The sequence below is a fragment of the Trichosurus vulpecula genome, chromosome 4 (assembly GCF_011100635.1).
Source record: "Trichosurus vulpecula isolate mTriVul1 chromosome 4, mTriVul1.pri, whole genome shotgun sequence".
Lineage (NCBI taxonomy): Eukaryota > Metazoa > Chordata > Mammalia > Diprotodontia > Phalangeridae > Trichosurus > Trichosurus vulpecula.
The window spans coordinates 88,840,291-88,848,297 of record NC_050576.1 but is presented as its reverse complement, the minus strand read 5'-3'; positions in this window follow the sequence as shown (position 1 = coordinate 88,848,297).

Genomic DNA, 8,007 nt, shown 5'->3' with positions numbered 1-8,007 from the left:
CTTGAGATACTGACAACAACAAAAATAATTTCAGGACCAAATGAATATTTGTGAGGGGAATACATATTGAGAATGGTTGATTAAAATGCTTAAACCTATAACAGTAAACAGATTAATGAGGTGCAGTTTGGCATCGAGTCAGAAAGAACACTATTTGAATCCTGTCTCTGATTCATACTAGAGATATGACTACGGGAAATTTCTTTAACCTTTCAGGATGCCTAGAAGGTCTTTAAAAATTATTTTTATATGTTATAGATTAGTTGTGGTGATAGTTTATATACATGGAGTTCTGCATGTTCTACACCCCGAAACTCATTCCCCCGCCTTCATCTTCCTTTACAAAACAATAGCAACAAAAAATCCCCACAAAAACAGAAGAATAGAAACAGCATGAAAAAGAAATAGGTTTAAAATCAGGAGACCTGTATTCAAATTCTCCCTCTGACTGTACTACCTTTGTGTGATGTGGGGCACTTACTATCTCCTGATTGTTGAGTTGTCCTCAGTTTCCTTATCTATAAAATGTACAAGTTAGATTAGATAACCTCATAGGTCCCTTCCAGTTCTAAAATAATAATCTTATAATCCTAATCAATTTCTATAATCATCAGTTCCCTTTGTAAAGATCTGCCCCAGCATGATTTCAAAACAGTATTTGTTTTGTCACAATTTCTAGTCCATTCCAGTAACAAATCAGTTAAAATAGGATTCTAGGGCAAAGATCCAAAGGATTTAGAAAGGCCAAACTCAGCTGAGTTGTCATTTTTTTTTTCAATGAAGAAGAAAAGAAAGGGAGGTTTGGGAAATGACTTAAAATGGAATGTTGTATGCAGGTGTCTGAACAAAGTCAAATCATCAAAATGGTAATCAGCAGAGTAGATTTCATTCCTTATGCAGATATCATTGGGAAATAAAGAGCAAAATTGAACTATAAATTGAAATGAAGAATGTTATTTTAAAAATGCATTCTTTAGGAAATCACTTAAAAAATAGATTCATTCATGATTGGTTGTCATTTCAATGGCTTCTTTTATTACAAAAGCTTCAACACAAAGCCTAAACTGGTCAATTCAGTCAAACCATCTGGTGACAAAAAACCAGTCCTATGAGTTGTTTGACTGAATTTGTTAGTTGATTCAGTTGAAAGCGCCTGTTTGTTTGGACACAGCTGGATAGACACAGCCACAGTCACTTGATACTTACGCCTAATTTGGCCTTATTTTCAATAATGCCTGTTGGAGAAAAGAACAGCATTCAGAAAAATATGAATCTGCAGTTTTATTTTGTTAAAATATCAAAATTACGTATCTTAGACCTTTGAGTCATAAGATGATACTAAAAACAGAAACATTAGCTTCTTTTTAGATTGGTCCAAACGACAACAACAAAGAGGTAAATTGTCATCTGAAGCAGAAAACAGGTCCTGCATAAGATCTAGGAACCAAATTAGAATACAGAAGTAAGCTAAGTATATTCAGATATAGTGATAATGGCAGCTAAAATTTACCTAGCACTTTAAAGTTTGCCAATCACTTCAAATTACATCTCTTTTTATATTCCTAACAACTCTGTGAAATAGATGCTATTGCTATCTGTGTTTTATAAATCAGAGACCTGAGGATGAGAGAGATTAAGTTCAAATGGATTGTAGGGACAAAACTCGTACCTCCTGACTCCAAGTTCAGGGCCCTGACTCCTGTAACACAATATGGTCTCAAGTCTACTAGCCCATTGTAAAGGATTGCTTTGTTAGTTAATTGGAAAGAAAATAGACTAATGGAAACAAAATGAGGGTTGAATTGATTGTGGAATGGATGAACAGATATTGATTAATGAATGCAACAGAATATTACTGTAATATAAGAAAACATCCGATACAAAGAGTTTAGACACATGTGGAAAAACTGATAGGAAGAGCTACAGAATTAGGTAAATAGAATGAAGAGAACAAGATCCATATTGACTATAATCATGCAAATGATTTCAACTCTAACACCAAACTAAGAAAATTTAAGAAACAATTTTGTTTTTGGAGGACTGTTAACGAAACATGCTCTCTTCCTCTAAACTGAGAAGCAGCGTCAATGGATCTAGGAAGGGGTAGTGACGGTGGTGTTTAGTCTTTTTCAGTCATGTTCAACTCTGTGTGAACCCATTTGGGGTTTTCTTAGCAGAGATACTGGAGTGCTTTGCTGTTACCTTTTCCAGCTCATTTTTACAGATGAGGAAACAGATGGAAACATGGTTATGTGACTTGCCCAGGGTCACAAAGCTAGTAAGTGTCAGAGGCTGGATTTGAACTCAGGTCTTCCTGATTCCAGACCCAGTGCTCTATATTTTGTACCACCTACCTGCCCCTAGAAAATGGTACCTACATTTATTTATGATTACTTATTTGATTGATTTTGCCTAAGTTCAAATCCTTTATAAGGAAGGATTAGAGGGCTGTGGGAGGAGAGTTCTACAAGGAATGGTTATGGTAGATAGAAAAAAAAAGAAAGGCCAGAGTAAAACAAACAACACAATCAGGTTGAAGTTATTAAAAACTAATATTTTTGAAAATTCATAGACAACTGGAAAGATTAATGTTGTTAAGAAAGGAAAAACATAATCTGTGTTTAAGATTAGTTTAGCTAACCAATTACTCATTTGATTAGATTATTTAATACAGAGTTAATAACTGGGGAATTTGGACAAATCATTAAAACTGGTACAGAAACAGGCATAATTGCCTTCCCTGAAAAAGGCTAGCCCTCTAAATTACATACCTGGCAGTTAGAGAAATACTGCAACAAACCATCCAGAAATCAATTTACTCATAACTAGACTAACACTGCATAATAAAGCATGTATTTTTAAATGAAAAACTCTTATCAAAACTACCTAATATTTGCACAATGAAGGAATAGTCAATTTTGATGAAGGAATAGTAAATGTAATTGACCTTGTCATTAATATACCAAGTTCATTTCACTTTAGGCATATTCTTCTTTTAGGAGAGGCAAACTTCATCCTGTATCTAGTGTCAGAGAGATATGGGTTCAAATCTTACTAGGTAACTTACTAGCTGTGTGGTATGAGTGTGCCCTTAACATCTCTAAGCTACAATGTCCTCATATGTGAAATGACAGAGCTGTACTGTCCCCTCCCTGATCTAAATCTCTCATCTTGTGAACTTCTTAGCACCTCAGTTTCTTCCTCTGCAAAACTGGAATAAATTAGTTACCTTATCCACCTTGACCTTTTCTTCAGATTCAAATGAGAAAATATATGCAAAGTATTTTACAAATGATAATGCACTTTAGAGGGAAAGTCACTCCCTGTAGGGAAAGTTGGGCCTGCAAAAGCTATAGCCATTCTCTTTCCTTTTGCTAGATTCCTACACTTCTGTAAGTCTATTTTTGAAGTACTTGGATGAAAAAACTAGTAGGAACTGATCGTGCACCCTTCTTTCAGACTTGTACTTCTGTATTTCGGTGGTTTTTCCAAATGTGTGTTCTGCTGGGTAAGCTGGAGCATGTTCAAAGGAGGGAAACTAAGATGTTTGACGATTTGTTGAAGAAGTTAAGGGTGTTTGACCTAGAGAACCTGAGGGAGATGTGGTGACTGTTTTTAACGTTCTGGGTATTTGAGGAACTATGCTGTAGGAGAGGAATGAGACTTGGTTTGCCTGGACACAATGGGTAAAGCTAGGAGGAAAGGATGAAAACTACAGCTGGGTAAATTTCAACTCCTTATTTAGGAAAAAAATTGTGACAATTAGAGCTGTTCAAGGGCAGAATGGGCTTCTTCATATGAAAGTGAGCTGCCTATAACCAAAGGTTTTCAAGCATCTCATTGCCAACTTAGCCAAGATGTCAGAAAAGGGATTTCCATTCACATATGGGGAGAAGTAGATTTTTTTTTTTTGCAGACCTTTCCAATTTTGTGCGTTGGATGGGAGTCAAAGGACTCTGTTCTGTTCTGTCATTGAGTTTCTCTGGACCTTAGTTTCTTCATCTACATTCTACAGGAAGGAAGGAAATAAGCATTTATTAAGCACCTCCTACTGTGTACCAGGTTCTAGATGAAATGCTTTGTTGTTGTTGTTCAGTCCTTTCAGTCATGTCTAACTTTTTGTGACCCCATTTGGTATTTTCTTAGCAAAGATGCTGGAGTGGTTTGCCATTTCCCTTTCCAGATGAGAAACTGAGGCAAAAAAGGTTAAGTGACTTGCCCAGGGTCACACAGCTAGTAAGTGTCTGAGGCCACATTTGAACTCAGGAAGATCAGTCTTAGTGACTACAAGCCTAGAGCACTATCTACTGTGCCACCTAGCTGCCCAGCCAAGTGCTTTACAGATCTTGTTTGATCCTTTTATCAGACTTGTAGGGTACATGCTCTCATTATCCTCAGTTCAAAGCTGAGGAAAGTGACTTGCCCAGGGTCACACAGCCAGTACGTGCCTGAGGCCAAATTTGAACTCAGTTCTTCCTGACTGAAGTGCACTTCTCTATCTACTCAGTCCACTGTGCCACCCAGCTGCCTAACATGAGGGAGTCAGACTAGATGACCTCCAAGGTACCTTTTAGTTATAAATCTATGATCCTGTTTACCCCTTATCTAGTACTAGAGGAGACACAAAACAGGCACTTACTGAATGTACATTGGTTGTGACTGATTTACACCATATACAATTCATTTAAAGAAATATCTTCTAAATTTTATTTATTTATTTTTTGGAGGGGGAAGGCAGAGCAATTGGGGTTAAGTGACTTGCCTGAGGTCACACAGCTAGTAAGTGTGTCAAATGTCTGAGGCCAGATTTGAACTCAGGTCCTCCCGACTCCAGGGCCAGTGCTTTACTCACTGCAACACCTAGCTGCCCCTATCCTCTAAATTTTAGGTGTTATGTGCTCAGTCTTGCTTCTGACACTTCTCAATGTCTCAGGAAAATCTCAGACTATAAGTTATAGATGTCTTGTCAATTGGCAGCAATAGAGTTTCCTTTTGGGGAACATTCCTCTTATAGATGGAATTATAAATCCTGATGAAAAGGGAAAAAAAGAAGGGTTTCTAGTTATGTGTATGTATAGGTGTGTGTGTACATGTCATATATGCTAAGAGAAAGCATAGTGGGGCATTTAATTTAACTACAATATGCCTCAGGGAAACCCCTAGAACTTTTCCATTAAGCAAAGACTGGTTATAATTCTGTTTTTGTATAACACTAAGGCAGAATTCATGATTTCTAAGAAAATCATGGATATGCCTGAATGGTCCAGAATCGCAGGATATAAGGAATTCTCTAAGTAGAAGGCAGAGGAGTTAAAGCATTTATTCAGGCTCCACAGTAGCAGACCCACAGACCAGTGTCCCCAATTCGATATCCTGGCAAGAACCCTCCAAAACCAATATGCCCATTTCACAATAGTGACCAGGAGGTTACAGAAAAATATTATGGCAGCAAGCCAAGCATACTGGTGGTTCCCCTCAATGCTAGGGCCCTCCAGTAATAAGATTACCCACTGGCCTCAAGCACTTGCTTGGCAGTCTCCTGTCTGCATGAGGGTCAGTCCTGTTTCAGTAACATCTACTGCCCATACCACCACTTCCACTGCTGCCGCCCACGCTGCTGCAGCTGCTTCTCCTTCTCCTGCCTCCACTACGTCTCAATCTCCAAGCTGTGTTCTCTCCTTGTATATAGTCACCAGACATCATCCCATTGACTAGAATGTCATCTGAGCCACCAGAACTCAGTCTCCTACCATTGGCTCAGTCTTAGCCACTCCCCCTAGGACCCTGAGGACCCCCCCCCCCCAAGCCTATTCAAATGGGCAGGAAAGATCTCGTTTACTGATTGCCTTTACAGTTTTTGAAGGGGACAGAGGCAGACAAAATCAGTCAAGAAACTGTTTTGAAGGAAAATACATCAAATATTAAATTAGTGTATTATTTTGTTTGACTTAAAGGGGAAAAATAATTCCAGTGTGAATCAAAATTTCCTTTCTACCTGGAAAAGCCATTTGCAAGACAGGTGTATAGGGACTTTGGGCTCACCCTGCATAATTTACATTTAATTTTATGCACATTTAATTTTTATGCAAATGTAAGAATAATCCAGCTGTACAGACTTGTTATTCTACTCCCCCCACCCATAATTCATTGAGTGAAACCAGATGGTTTCAAAGTTTGATCATGGGGAATGCATCTGTTATAAAATGTATGCAAAAGAAAAATAAGTGTGTCTTGTATCACCTGTAAGACTTTAATTTTTTAAAGGATTATCTATGATTTTCTTTGTTCCTTTGGGTTCACACGTAAGAATTCTTTCTTTGAGAGGTAATGTGGTACAATGGAATGAAAATTGCTTCTGGAGCAAGAGGACCTGAATTCAAATCCTGCCTGTCGCATACTACCTGTGCAATTTTAGGTAAAGTTCTTGACTTTTCCTGGGCTTCCCTTTTCTTCACTGTTAAATGAAGGGGTTGGATTACATATCTCTAAAGTATCTTTAGAGGGCAGCTAGGTGGTGCGAAGAACAGAGTGCTGGGTCTGAGGTACGAAAACTTGAGTTCAAATCCAGCCTCAGACACGTATTATCCATGTGACCCTGGGCAAGTCACTTAACCCTCTTTGCCTCGGTTTCTTTATCTGTAAAATGAGCTTGAGAAATAAATGGTAACACAGTCAATAGTATCTTTGTGAAGAAAACCCCAAATAAATCACAAAAATTTGGACATGAATGAAATGACTGAACAACAACAATGGTCCTTCTAGTTCCTAGGTCTGTGATCATGTGATCAGTACAGAACATTCTAGGAAAATGATAACTTACTGTTCTAGAGAATTGCCTTGTGGTTTAGAGATGTTAAGTAATTTTTCATAGTCACACACTTTATATCTGTCAGGGGCAAGATATGAACACATCTTTCCAACTCCAAGACCAGTCCTTGTTTTACTGTGCCAGTCTGTATTTACTATCAATAGTTCTCTAATTTTATTCTTCTGTGACATGGGTATGTACTGTGCTTGTATTTTTGTGGGTTTCCCTTGGGACACCTGTGTCAGTAGTACAAGCAGATCATGCCAACAATGCTTCAATTTCCCATCAGAGATGTGTCTTCCTTAATCCCTACCCAATGCCCTATTATGCTCAAAGAGTAAATTTATCCAAAAAACTAATCGAAATACATTTGTACTGAAATACTTGTCCTTTCATAAACTTGTGGAGATGAACTATACACCACAGGGATAGTTGTATGTGTGTAATCCAAACTTCAGTATAATGCAAGTGTTACCTGTGTAACAGGGATAGGGACTGGACCTGTGATTTAATTAGTAGTGGAAATTATCAGGTAAGGAATGCAGGTCAGCTCCATCTCTGCAACTTACAGTCTTAAAGACTTTGACAAGAGCATTGGGAGAGTAAGTGACCTTTCCAGGCTTGAACAGCCAGTACATGTTCCAGGCAGAGCCTGAACTCAGGTTTTCCTGAGTCTAAGGCCAGTTTACTATTTCCAATTAAAAGCCCACCTTCTACAAAAATCCTTCCCTATCCCCTTAATTCTTTTTTTTTAATAAATTTCTTTATTTATTTTTAGTTTACCACGCACGGTTCTACATAGTCTTGAGTTCCAGTTTTTCTCCCCTCCCTCCCACCTCCCTCCCCAAGACGGCATGAAGTCTCATATAACTGTCATGTATAACTTCGCATTGAATTAATTTTTGCACTAGTCAAGTCGTGGAGAAGAACCTTGACCATGGAATGAATCATGAGAAAGAAGAAACAGAACCAAAAAAAACCCAAAAAACCAAAAACAAAAACAAAAGAGAAGCAGAAAAGGCGAGCATGTAGTGTGCCTCAGTCTGTATTCAAACTTCGCAGTTCTTTGTCTCGATGAAGATAGTATTCTCCATCGTGAGTCCCCTGGAGTTGTCCTTGTCCCTTAGGTTGCTGAGAAAAGCGCAGTATGTCAGGGTTGGTCCTCACGGAATCCATATATCTGTGGCTATGCACAATGT